A 15,018-nucleotide genomic window follows, 5' to 3' on the forward strand; every position below is an offset into this window, starting at 1 on the left:
TTCTGGGAAAGAAACCGAAAAGCACATGCATAGAAGACATGATTTTTCACAATTTCAATGAGGAAAGAGGCACATATTTGTAAACATAATTCCATTAATTTTTATAACAAGAATACTCATCGATATTTTCACTATATCGTTTAGTTTTTTCCAATGAATACATTTATTTTGCTCATAAAACCAGCTCTACAGTTAGAAGTTTCCAGAATCTATAAAATAGATACAAATCAATTATTAAAAAAAAAACAACAATGACATTCTAAGCCAAATGGATAAAGTCTTACTCTGAATTTTTCATGAACGATACATTGATTTAGCCCTGTCCTCAAGACTGAAGTTTTCAAAGATGAAGGCCTGCCTTTGCTTAAATAAAGTAGGAAATATTCTGAGAAGCATTTATAGCCACCACAATAGACTCTTTAGCGTCTACTGTGAAATACATTAACTTCATAATTGCTATTAAGAGTTGCTTCGCTGTTTTGATCTTTGAATGGGGAAACTCACCCAAAATTTCTGAAAGAAGAGAGCAGAGGAGGAAACACAAAAGTGCTGAAATACATTATTGATCAAAATATTCCATTTGATTTTTTTTTCTTTCAATTGAAATACGTAGGCTCCTAATTTGGAGAAAGGGTATAAAACTTCTCTGTCCTTTCCTAAATGTGTCTGCCTTCCTGTTAATTACACACGGAGAGGCTTTTGCTATTTCATGAATGACTTTGAGGCTTTGCAGGTGGGTAGGGGTATCAGGCAAGAAGTTGACTGAATTCTAGCCAGTGACCCCAGTGGGCCACCTTTAACCACAGGTACAGATTATAAGGGAGACTTCATAGCGTAGTGAAGGGGTTGACATCACAGAGAGCCTATGTCTCTTAGATTCGTTTCATCTAACTGAATTCTTCTCAGTGAAAACCTGCTACCCCCATTCACTTAGATGAATTTTCCATTTCTTTCCTTCATACAATATTTAAGTGTCTTCTCACAAGCCATAAAGACCTTGAATTGACATACTTCTGCATTTTTTTCATATTCTCCCTGTTAGGACCACATTACTTTTATGAATAATAAGACTGAATCGAATTGAATCTTAGTTATAGCATAGTTATTAAAAAACAGCCTTTGTAACCAAATTTCCATGAGTTGGAATCCCAGCCCTACCATTTCCTGGTTGGGTGACCCTGGGCAACACACTTAGGGCCTCAGGGCCTCAGTTTTCTCATGTGTATAAGCCATTATTGGGGGATTACTGTGAAGCTTAAGTAAGTTAATATAGAAAAAAGTCCTTAAAAATAGCCCCTGGTACATAGGAAACATCTATAAGCAGTAGCCATGATTGTTAATCTTTCATGAGGTCCCAGGTTGAAAGGCCATTCTACTGATGGAACGTCTGCACATTTTTTAATCATAAACCATCAGCCATAGATGGGCCTGGTGAGAGATGTCTTGTATAGGCTTTGTATATTTCTCTAGTGATAACTAATCTTACTTATGTTGGTAGAAAAGAAGCAAATTATCATGAAGCAAAACTATTCAGGAGAATTGCCCTGCTGTTACAAAAAGCTCTAATGGGCCTTTTGGTTTAGTCAAAGTTCAATTTCTCCAGGTGTAGCTGCTACCAGGGAATTCTGAGGCTTAGGGGAGGGGTGGACCTATGGACGGCCCCACTCTATGTCCATTACACACTCTTCTAGAGAGCCTTTCCTTCACTGAGGTGAGACGCACCCATACAAAGTTTGGAAGGTGGCAGCCAAGATCTTCAAGTATAGTGGCCCTTACTCTGCAGTGGCTGAAGCAGAGATCCCAGCACCTTGTCCCTGACTTTGTCGATGTCGAGATTCGACAATCGAAAATGTTGCTTTCTTCCTTGCTCCACTCAAAAGTTTTTTCTGTTTGTTCCCCAAGCCATGCACAGTCTGGAGCAGTGGTTCTCAACCAGGGTGATTCCCCATCCCCCAGGGGACATTTTTGATTGTCCAGAACAGTGTCCGGCTGGGGGAGAGGGGGGAGCTGGAATATTACTGCCATCTAGTGAGTAGATGCTCTTAAACACCCTACAAGACGGCCCTCCTCAACAAAGAATAATCCAGTCCAAAATGTTGAGAAACCCCAGAAAATCACACACTGCGCTCAGTATCTGCTCGTTAAGTGGCTCTTCAGTTCTGTGAGTTGTTTGTATTTAACCTACGAGGTGAAGAGATAACAAGTATGAAAGTGGGATTTGGTGGTGAGCATGAGAGTATTGTAAGGAGCAGAAAAACTTCTGGGGTGTCTGTATCTGGTTAGTTTATTGATCAGTTAGTTGGTCAGTGGTGTCCATTTCATTCGAGTGAGTGATTCTAATTTTTGAACGCTATGATCTGTAGGGGAAAAAAAGTGGTCCTAATTTGTTCCAAGACAGGAACAATGGAGGAAATTTCGATTCTGTTGAAAGGTTCCCTAGACCCTCACCACTCAAAGTGTGGTCCAGAAACCAACACCACTGGTACCACCTGGGAGTTTGTCAGAAATGAAGATGCCCATTCCCTCCCCAGAGTGCATTTTAACAAGATCCCCAGCGGGCTGGTATGCACATTGGAATGCACCGCATAGGCAACACCAGCAGGTGTGTATGGACTGGAGAAACAACTTTTCATTGGCAGGTCCCTAGATATAAAATTGTATCATTTCATTCTTTAGCTCCCTGGCCAGTAAAAGGCAACATTTCAAAATCAGACACATAAATCAGTGTAACTTCAGATCCGATTTGTTTTTATATCTGATTGCTGCTTAAACACCAGTGGCCCAGAGCACATCAATTATTTATTTCTCCCTCTATTAAGTATTTAATGATTTGCAAAGAAGCTCCCAAGAAGATGCCACTTAAAGAGACCCTATGGTCCTTTTGTAATGTGAGTCATTACACCCATTATTGTTTCAACATTGCAAGATAAATGTTTAGATACCAATGTTAGGTGTACTGTTCAGTAATGTAAAAGGCTGTCCTATAAGAGAAAGGTTATATCTCCTCCTCAGCAGAAATATTCCCAGCACCATCACCCACCCACACACACCTCCTCAACACCACTCCTTGTCTTCCTGCCCAGTGGGGTTTTGTGGGTGGTCCTTAGCATCCCTCATAGCACTTTGTACCTTCTGATCACACAGGCTGTGGTTCCACAGGTCACTAAGTTACTTCTGCAGGGATTCAGCAGGAATGTCTACAAAGGGGGTAAGACCGCGCTAGAGGAAAATGGGTGATTGCATACTCTTTCCCAGAGACCAGGGGTTTCATGGAGCAGTCTCATGAGTTGAAGGGAAGTTGAGTGGTAGGGCTTACAGGACTCTCCACTCCCGCTCCAACCAGAGCACTTGTATTTGTAGCTGTTCTAGAGACTGGAGTGTGTAAATCTCATTTGAAAAGTGCATACTACTGTGATTTAAAAAATTTGAAGGACACTGGACCAGATGATTGCTAAGATCTAGTCAAGATCCATCCTTCTATAACCTAAAGAAGAACAAGTAGTTACAAAACATGAAAAACTGCTTATCCTCAACGATAACCAAATGCAATTCCATTTTTCCCAAGAGTTTAAAGAAAAACACCCGCATCTCACCAAAGTGTGGTGAAACAGATATTCATGGATAAGAGTGAAGGGGTTATAACATGATATAAAAATTTTATGAGTAACTGGACAATATGTGTCACCATGCATAAAAATATTCATATCCTTTAATAGAGAAATTCCATATCTTTAACTTTTTCATGGAGAAATAATTCAAAATTCATTTAAAAATTATATGCACTAACATATTTATTATGGTGCTATTTATTATTTTCAGAAAAACAGGAAATAATCTAAGTTTCCAAAATAGTGCAATTATTTAAATATAATTATGGTAACTATGTAACAACATAATGTTTATGACACCATGTTAGATTAAGAAAAACACAGTACTGAAAATGTGTAAACTATACTTTCTAAAATTTCATTATGTATAGGAAGAAAGCAAAATGCTCACAGTAGTTATATAGGTGATGAGAGGATCATTTATCTTTTTTCTTGTCATTATTTTCTAAATTTTGTACAATTCAAATATGTTATTTTAAAATGAAAACAAGTCTTTTGGAAGGAATCTTAACAGATTTCAGTGACCACCATTAAAGAAGTATCTTTAAGCTTTCATGTAACACCACTGCCACTTAATATTAAAAAAAAATAGTCCTTGCTCTCAGTCAACTAAACGAAGAATGCAGTGTGGTGAGGTAAGTGTGAACAGATATGTGTACACAGCACTGCATGTAGGGGTCCCACAGTTGAGCCTCAGTATATATTACCTGCATTTTGATGATGTGATACACAAGAATACTTCTACCTGCATTCATTTCTTCCTTTGGGATCTTTGATTTTTTTTTTTTTCAAAAGGCATAAGAGTGCTGGTCACAGGCTTGATTTCATGTACATATATTTACATAGGCAATGGTCCCAGTCCTACTTCTGGGGATTTTTATGAGTGTGAGAAATAGGGTCAAAGAATAGAACTTTGGATAGTAAGGAATCACTGCACTGGGCCAAACTAGAAAGGTAAAACAGGGGTGGAAGAAGGTACCTTCCCAGAGGGGAATAAACATGACAAAACAGGGACAAAGATGGCACCACGTTGGAAACTTGGAAATCTACTGGTCTCAGGTGCCCTTCCATCTAGACATGGCCCTTTTAGGTTCATGCTTATGAAATGGACTCCTGCCTGATTTCATAAATTGAAGGTTAATTATATGCTTACCACTAATGTATTGAGAGATGAGAAGTGGGAAGGTGTTTACCTTAACAAATTTATCTGAAAACAGAAATGTTTTAGGGCTTCCCTGGTGGCACAGTGGTTGAGAGTCCACCTGCCAATGCAGGGGACGTGGGTTCGTGCCCCGGTCCGGGAGGATCCCACATGCCGCGGAGCGGCTGGGCCCGTGAGCCATGGCCGCTGAGCCTGCACGTCTGGAGCCTGTGCTCCACAACGGGAGAGGCCACAACAGTGAGAGGCCCGCGTACCACAAAAGAAAAAAAAAAAAAAAAAAAAACAGAAATGTTTTAGACCTTAATCTAATGGATAAAACCAGACCAGCGAACAGCTCACATGTTCCCTTATTTGGACTTCTTCCTCATTATTTATTTGTTTTCACAGCGGCATGATGACTGATTTTATTAGAAGTAGGGTATCTAATTACTATCTAGGATTAAAATGATCATCCCCAATTTACTATTTTAGGGTGTGAGGTAATGGCCTATATTAATGTGTATCTGGTTCTATGCTAGGCTCTTTATGGGTTATCCGTAAGCTAGAAAAGATCATCCATTTTAATCTCCATAAAAAAATGTATTAGATAGATGTTATTCATTCCACTTTACAGATTAAGAGACAGAGGCTCAAAGAGACTAAATAACTAGGCCATGGCTCAGAGCTAATAAGTGGCTGGCCATGACCTGGATTTAGGTCGTCAGTGAGCTTGATGCCCTTGCTTCTTTCCACAATGTCAGGCCACCCTCTGTAGTTGAGTTGGCCTCCCCTTAGGTTCCATGAGGAAACAAGTGCATCCAATGCCCAGACTGAGCAGAAGTCACCAGTCCCTTGCTGACTGCACTGTACCAGCAGTACTGGTTGGCCATACGAAGAAAAAGTTGCAAGGATAGAACAAGGCACACTGCTGCTGGATCTCACCAGCACATCTACAAGTGGGTTGATAATGCCCGGCCCTCTTCCCCTGATGACTCAGGAGATGAAAAGCATAAAATGTCTGGCACACCCAGCTTATGGCCTTAAATATCCTTTCTCACCAAAGGAACCAGGAGTCCAAGATGAGCCTGGGACATCTTGCCTTACCAAATAGCAACACAGCTCTTGGTGACCACTAGGATCACGACAGAAGTCAACATGCATAAGCCCCCACCTGGCAAAGATAACGCAATAACTGCAATGGGTTGAAACAGATCAAATATGTTTAAAATCCATAATTCATAGTGATGCAACAACATAAACTTTATTGGTCACCTTTGGTGGATGCTATGGAATGAACACATCGTTGAGAAAAGTGGTAAATAGAGAGAAATCCTCCACCATTTACCCATCTTTTCTGTATGATCTGAACCTAAGTGAGACATGTAGTTGATGAGGGGCACAGTCTCTTTGTAGAAGTATTCCAGCTAATAAACAGAAAAAGAATTGCAGTATCACTATTTAGCAACTGCTCAGTATTAATGAATCCAGGCTATGGTCAGAGAGATAATTTGCATCTAACCAAGCCTATAACTCTAAACTCCCAATAGGAATTGTAGGGGATAGGAAAACATGTGAAACAATACAAGAACAAAAGTCAAGTCAAGAACAAAATCAAAACTGTGGGAAGTTCTCCAGGATGAAAGACCCAGTTTATTCAACAACAACAGAAAGGACATATAGATCCTAAGAGACATAAGAGAAATACCACAACATATGGACTATATCTTGATTGTGATTAAAACAAACTATTAAAAAATTTACAAGACAATCAGGAAACTGTGAGCACTGACTAGATATTTGATATCCAGGAATATTAAGGAATTAATGTTTATTACTTGGGTAGAATAATAGTATTATAACTCTCTTATAGAGGTACATAATGAAATATTCAGATGAAATGAGAAGGTTTGGTCTGGATTTGGGTTCCAAACAATATTGAAGAAAGTATAGTTGAAATAAGATTGTCCAGGTATTGATAATTACAGTTGCATAGAATATACATGAATAAGTAATGATCCATTAGGTTCACTGTACTCTTTTCTCTGTATATGTTTGAAATTTGCAATAATAAAAAAGTTTTCAAAGAGCTCAAGAACGCTTATAAAATAGCGTCTTTTCCCCCTTCCAAACTTGGCGACAAATTCTATTTACTGATCCTGTAAAAACAGAACATATGCAGTCTGGGACGTACTTGCAAATTTTCTTCCGCTTCAAAGATGACCTGTTCCACACAGGCCATTTCCACAAAGCAATCTTTGCAATATCTGCATTGTCTTCCTACGTATCTTTAAATTGACACTGATTTCTAGTGACACAGCCCGCCTCAAATGACCATCTGGTGTACTTTTTAGAAGAGGGGTCATGCATTTGGTTAAAATGTGTTTCTGGTCCTGGAGCCGCCCAATTAATATTAGAGGGGCGACTAGACTAAGCAGAAAAGGACTAAAGCGCCCCCGTGTGGCCAGTACAGGTTAAAGCAAGCCGTGCCTTGCTCAACACATAAAAGCGGCTGGATGCTTCCTTATCCCTTTCTGTCCTAAGACGGCAGATCTTGTAAGAGAGCGCACTCTGCCAGGTCTGATACACTATTTAAAAAAAAAAAAAAAAAAAAAAAAAAATTTTATTTATTTATTTATTTGTTTATTTATTTTTGGCTGCATCAGGTCTTAGTTGCGGCGGGCTTCTCTCTAGTTGAGGTGCAGGAGCTCAGTAGTTGTGGCGCGGGCTTAGTTGCCCTGCGGCTGTTAGTTCTTAGTTCCCTGACCCGAGATCGAACCCGCCTCCCCTGCATTGTAAGACGAATTCTTTACCACTGGACCACCAGGGAAGTCCCAGGTCTGATACACTCTTAAATGTTAACCAAGATCTCCCATCCTAATTATAATCAAAAATAAATTACTTCTCTTTGGAAGAGAACAACAATCTCCAATCATAATATTTCTAAAAGGTTTGGATATTTTGTCTGTTTGTGGTCTTACGCATTAGCTCCTGCAAATGTCTTAGGTGATTTCTACCTCTTTGGCATATAAAAAGGTGTAGACACTTTGTTCTGCTTTAGAGTAAATTATTAATGGGTTCAAATAGAGAAGAATCCTAAAAAATAATAGTGTAAAGGATCTGACTTTCTCCGAGAGGGCACTCCATCCACATACATGAATGGGGCAGCCTCAAGGCAGCAGAAGGAGCACGGGTCTGGGGATTAGAAAGGGAAAAAAGAGGGATTGACCGCTCTGGACTCAGTCCCCACAGCAGCTCCAGGGGGCCGATGTTTCTGTCTTTGTGGTACAGACGGGATGTGACCCGCCCAGGAACACACGGCAGAGCAGACATACAAGCCCAGCTTGCCTCACCCAATCACATTCCTTCTGCATCTGCTGCCAGGGAAGCTCTCTCGGATTGTGAGGCCTTGGGCAGGTTATGAGCACCCTCGGCCTCCATTCTTTTTTGCAAAATCAGGGTATCGGGCTAGATGAGCATTCCATTCAAAGGCCAAACCTTTATCGTTTCTCTAATGATTGAAACTGAAATGTGCTCAGAGCCTAAGTTTAGGAAAAGCTTGTTCGGTGGCCACTTTCCTAGTCTTGTGACAAATGCCAGGGCAAAATTCAGACTGAACACACGCCAACTGGGGTGAATGTTGGTGCCCTTCCATCCTTGTTCTTTGGGTTCCGCCTCCAGCAAAGATCCTGTTAGGTCGGTTTAGCCAGAATCCCCTTCATCCCCAATGTTTCCTCTTAGTAATTTTCCATCCACTGGCCCCCACTCTGCTCCTTCACTAGAAATCCCCGCTTGCTCTCACTGTGTATGGAATCAAGCCCGCTTCTCTCCTGAGGTCACTTTTCCCCTTTTGCAATAGTCCTGAATACAAACCGCTTTCACACTTTCACTACTGCCTGGCTCTGACACAAGCCTCTCCCCTCAGATTGCTCTGTGCCAAGGGGAGCCTCCTGCTCAAAGTGATGTCCCTCTTTGGGAAAAGATCACACCAGTGACCCAAAGAGGGGCACAGAGACTGAGCCCTCGTGCCTCAGGTTGGGCAATTCTGAAGGGCTGCCACTGCACCAGGCTCCCCAGCCTCAGCTGTGCATCGAATTTTAACTAGACACTCTGCAAAACCCTACTCCATTCACTCCGTGCAGTATTGATGCCAAGGGCACCCCCCAAGAGACCTCCACGGGCCCACAAACCTCCATCTCTGGCAGCACTGCGGGAATGAAAGCCAGGCTGAGGGGTTCCAGGAGCCTGGTGTCTTAGTGGTGTGTGTGAGACCTGTATCTCCCTGGCAGGGGTCTGCATCTCTCAAGTGGGAGTAGTACCCAGGGGTAGGTTTCTTGTAAGAATTATTGATAAATGGGACGTTGTCATAAGGGGTTTAGCTTGGTGCCTAGCACAGGGAAAGTGGCTCCGTAACTTTCTGTTCTTATACTATTAGCATTAGGTATTGATGATGACAATGATGATGATGATGATGATGAATGAAAGTGAATGGCTTCATGTTCCACCCCAGCAGATTCACTATCTCTATTCTATCCAAGCTTGACCTAACCCAGTGGTTCTCAAGCTGTAGCAGAATCACTGGGGAGGTAACGGGTGTGGGGAGGAGATGCTTGTGACCAATGCAGATATTGGAGCCTAAATATCTCTTTCAGTGAGTCTAGACAGCCAGGGTGAGAAAACGGCCTCAGGAACACACCCTCCTTTGGGTGAGACCACCCGACCCCACCTACAGACTCAGCTGGCCCGAGGATCTAACCTTAACCTGGAGGGGTCAAACTGGTATTTCCATACTACCAGCCAACGGACAACCTTGGGCTCCATTCTAGAAAGTGGGCTTCCACATGATTCTAGATACAGTGAAGAGAAAATGCATTTGTTGGCAGCGTAGGTAAGTGTAGGTAGGGAACATAACGGAGTGCAGTCACTCTGGAGTTTAATACGCTCATCCTTTGGGGTCCAGAAATCCCCCTTCCGGGATGTACCCCAAGAAACTCTCATGAGTCGGTTCTTAGGGACATCAGGATTTTTATCTCAGAGTTATTTGTATTCATGGGAAGTTGGAAGCTACCTAGAGGTCCATCGCAGGAGAAGAGATAAGGAAATAGGACAGATGCCCTTAGAAGCAATAAACTAAACGTGACTAGAGCAACACGGATAGTTGTTTAATGGAGTACTGAATGAAAACAGCAGGAAGGGAAACAAGAGCTTTCACCTAGTTTTAGTCATATTTCCTAGAAATTCGTACACACACCGGACAGCACAGAAGCAAACCTGAGCTCTACTCAGGCTGCTCCGTTCCCTTCGAGAAGGTACCTTCTCCAAGGACCCTCTGTGATAGCACCCCTGGCCGTCCATCCATGGCCAGGGTTGGCGATTAGGCCTGCCCAGCTCCCGGTCTGAGAGTTAACTAGTAAAAACAATACAGATCTGTTCAAACATGCCTCTTTTTTTTTTTTTTTTTGTGGTACGCAGGCCTCTCACCGTTGTGGCCTCTCCCGTTGTGGAGCACAGGCTCCGGACTTGCAGGCTCAGCGGCCATGGCTCACAGGCCCAGCCGCTCCGCGGCATGTGGGATCCTCCTGGACCGGGGCACGAACCCGTGTCCCCTGCATCGGCAGGCAGACTCTCAACCACTGCGCCACCAGGGAAGCCCCAAACATGCCTCTTAAAAAGCATGCCACTTCCCAAGCAGCATCGGGAGAAACCAGGCTAAGAAACGAAACAAATGACCAAACAGAAAAGAAAATATACTCTAGTTAATCTGAAGAAAGGCTGGGTGAACTAAAGGAATGAAAGGCAGCCCAGGGCCCAGGATTTGTCTCCCGTACCCCTTGGGGGAGCCGAGGGAGCTGTTATAAGTGTCCAGGTAACTCAGGTGCCCTTGCTCCTAGGTGAGTTCCAGGGTCTTTGGGCTTCCTGGGTGTCATCACCCCCCTGATACCATATGATCAGCTGACAAAGCATTCTGGCCGGCGGAACAGTCACAGGCTTTGATAAAGACTAATACAAGTTATCTGTTTTAAATATAGTAGTGTGTATATGTCATCCCCCAAACTCCCAATTAATCCTTCCCCTCACCTTTCCCCTTTGGTAACCATAAGTTTGTTTTCTAAATCTGTGAGTCTTAAAATGAACAATTGTTTTCATTTTATTTTTAAATTGATCGTATAGCACAGGGAACTCTGCTCAGTATTCTGTAATAACTTAAATGGGAAAAGAATTTGAAAAAGAATAGAGGGATTTCCCTGGCGGTCCAGTGGTTAAGACTTCACCTTCCAATGCAGGGGGTGTGGGTTCGATCCCTGGTCAGGGAGCTAAGATCCCACATGCCTCAGGGCCAAAACACCAAAGCATAAAACAGGAGCAATATTGAAACAAATTCAATAAAGACTTTGAAATGGTCCACATCCAAAAAAAAAAATCTTTAACAAAAAAAAGAATAGATACATATAACTGAATCACTTTGCTGTACACCTGAAACTAACACGACACTGTGACTCTACCCCAATATTAAATAAACACTTTTTATAAAGACTAATACGAGAGGTTCCCCGTCATTGTTGTCTTGTGAGTTTTGCTTATGGCAATTCTGCTCATGCTCTGGCTCTTGCCACAGAGGAGACAATCTACAGATTAGCAGTGTTGAGACTGCTAATGATGGGCCATGGCAACAGGATGCCTGGGGCCAGGATGTCTCCTTTACTGCATCAGGAACCACCCACCTTTGTTGGATTCATGGCCATCCCCCAGACGTTTCCCAAGATCCTACTGTTTTAGAACTTGACTTACTCATTTCACTTTTCTAGCCAAGAACAAAATCTGCTTGCCTCTGAGCTGAGACTCAGTAAGAATGCCAGGCCATTTTTTCTTTCTAGTAACAGTTAACCAACCAAATCATTTAGAAAGATTTACTTGGGATAATCTCTTCACATTTTCTAGCCTTTTTTTGGAACAACATTCGTCACATTGTGGGCACTTAATAAAGAGTTATTGGCTGTTTATGCCTGATTTCGATTATTTTCCCATTTTCTATGTCTGTCTCCATTCAACTTTGCCAATGAACCTCTTCCCCAAATGCGCTGTAATTTCACTGCTCAGCCCTATCATCACATGTTCCCTGCCTTCCTTCCACCCTCGGGATAATCTGGAAATAATATACTGTTTTGTTTAACTTTCTTTCCCTTGCTATCCCAGTATGACTTTTTCTGATGCTTGGTGATACACCTAAGGGTTGACCATCTATGCCCTCTATTGATGTTGGATCTGGATAAATTTCATTACTTGGTGTCCTTTGGCCCAACGTAACAATAAGCACCTATGAATAAGAAGGTTAAACCTGAAGAAGATAACACGCACCAGAATCTCTTAAAAGAAAACGACGTGCCTCTTGCAGGTGTAAAAACCATTGAGGAGGAACCAATGTTAAAATTTCCTAAGTTCATACGTACATATGTACGGTATGAGTCACCCTCTTCTAAATTTGCAAAAGTTCCAATGTGCACTCAACTTCTTAAATAAGAATATCTCGATGCCCTGTACCTTGTAGACTTAGCTTTTTCAGTTTCTTTCCTTTCACCTCCTAGAGCTGGATATACCTACTGATTTGTCTACTGACTGATGTGACCAGGATTTTAAATCAAGGTGATGCTGTTGAATTGTCCATAAGACACACATGCGCCTTGTAGATCAGTGGCTGTTTGCATGCATACGGCTGTGAAATAACCCCCTTCTCTCTCTAAAGCCGAAGAGGGTCTCCTGCCTGGCCCACACCCTGCTAACCTACCTACAGACTCAAGCCCACCCTCACCTGTCACCATCCTTACACTTCTTTGGTTCTGACCCCCAGGTCCCGGGCCAGGAGCATCTAGTCTTCTGAAAGCATATCTGGTGGAAAGAGGGGAGAGGAAGAAAGAGAGGAGATGATGCAAGGAGAGAGGGAAGGGAAGCCCTCCCCATTCCCCTTCTCTGACCCCCACTTCAATGTTGTCTTCAGTAGCAGCCAGAGGAAGAGAGGGGAGGGAGGAAGGCAAATAGGAAAGAGAGCTGCACTCACAGAGGAACTCCTGTGAGCCCCATTCTCTGCAGCCTCATCTGCCTGCCCCTCACTTACACCTCTGGAGCCCAGCCAGGCCCAACCCTGGGACCCCCAACCAGTGTTTGGGCATGAAAGTGCCCACCGCCCCTCTGCCAGGAAAGATGTCCTCTGGCTCTCAAGGCAAACCTCACAGCACAATCTGCAAATGACCTTTTGGAACAAAGTGCTTTGTACTGTAAATAGGTACTATTTATATTCCTCCTTAACTTCTGGTATGCATATTTTTATACTTTCATTCACCTATTATGTATAGCTATTTGAGTCCATCAGTGTCCTTATTTACTTTTGAAGACAGGCTCCATCATTTTAACCATATTCCTGTTTTTAAAAACCAACTGTCTTTTCTATCTACATTTTTATAATAACATTTGGATAATTTTATTGTTAATGTTCTTACTATTACAAATGTTCAAATTACCATATATATATGTATATATAAAACACAGTGATCTTCATATATATGAAATTTACATATAAGAGGTTATGTATATTACATATATTTTATATATATATAATATATATTATATTATATATGTAATGTACAAAAAATGACACAGAAAGACTGGAAGAAGGTACCAAAATGTTAACTATAGGAGTAGCACTATGGAGTACTTTGAAGTCCTTTCTACTTTATGTGGTTTCCAAAGTTCTTGTTAATACACATTACTTTTATACTTGGAAAAATAAAAATAAACATAATAAATATTTTAATATATGAATGTCTGTTAACGATGAAATCTTGGTTGAAACAAATAAAACCAGGGCACTTTTAGAAACAGAATTTTCCAAATTTGGATTTTCAGAAACAGAGTTATCTATTACTATTACAATGCTTTTAAATATGACAGGAATTTAGAAACTGTCAGAGTAGTAGAAACCTATAATTAAAAGACAAAAGAAAGTTATCTTTCCAGGGATTATCTGTAGTAGTAGGGAAAAAAATCTAGCTAATCCTTAGAAAAACAAACCCTTGTCTAGATAAATCTCTCAAGTAATAGGAAGTGTCCGTTGGTGAAGTCTTACATCTTGGTGAATTTCCTGATTTAAAGATACATGTACATTTTCATCATTTCTGAAGCATATATGTGTTTTTAACTCAGAATCACGAGGGTTCCCATCCTGCCTGGTTATACCTGTTTGCAGCAGAGCTGTGTTTGCAGCAGATGGTGAGAATGGGAGTGAGCAGAAAAGAATTAGGAGAGCTGGTCCCTAGTCTAGCCACGGGACCAAGGACCCTGTCGCTGTGGGTTTGTCACTTACCCGCCCAGAGCCCCAGCTTCCTCATCTGAAAACTGAGTCCACCGTACTAAACATCTTGGTGTGTTGCTGTGAATCCCACACCTGTTCCAGGGAACCATCTGAACTGGTGACCGTGGTGTGTGGCCATACTTCTCTGTCCCTCTCCCTGAGAAGTACACAGTTCTACGGGACAGTAAAGAGGCGCCGGGAGCAGACAGTACCCTCAACAAGCTTTGGGAAAATGCTTCAAAGCACAGAAGAGCCACAGAGGGCAACCATACCATGTGATACGAGGGGCTTTGACAGATGCAAAAGGAGAGACTAGAGAGAGGGAAATGTCCTTGGAGGAGACATTTATTGGTCTCCTTTCCCAAAGTCATGGGCAGTTGAAGGAATAAAGTGACAGCATTATACAAAGGAGTGCCCATTAAGACCAGGGATGAGCTAGGGCTGGTCATGGTGTTTGGGGAAGCTAAGACAGAGAGGTGGCTGGTGAAGCCCCCGGTGAAGATCTTAAAGAGGCCTGCTCAGGTATAAACTATTATATATAGAATGGATAAACAACAAGGTCCTACTGTATAGCACAGAGAACTATATTCAATATCCCGTGATAAACCATAATGGAAAAGAATATGAAAAAGAATGTATACTGTACAGCAGAAATTAACACAACATTGTAAATCAACTATACTTCAATAAAATAAACTAAAAAATAAATAAATAAAATAAAATAAATTTTTTTAAAAAGAGGCCCACCCAGAACATCGGCCCAGCTCCTGTTTCCTCTCAGTGATGCAGAGGGACTGTGGGACATGATGAGAGTCTCCAGTTCATGGGCGGGTGAAGATCCATAGCGGCTGTTGGGTCCTCAGACGCCCTACTAAAATATTGTGATAGGAAAGCTGCTGGTAGAGAGATCCGGGATGTAGGTGGTACGT

Source organism: Mesoplodon densirostris, chromosome 9, assembly GCF_025265405.1.
Source record: "Mesoplodon densirostris isolate mMesDen1 chromosome 9, mMesDen1 primary haplotype, whole genome shotgun sequence".
Classification (NCBI taxonomy): domain Eukaryota; kingdom Metazoa; phylum Chordata; class Mammalia; order Artiodactyla; family Ziphiidae; genus Mesoplodon; species Mesoplodon densirostris.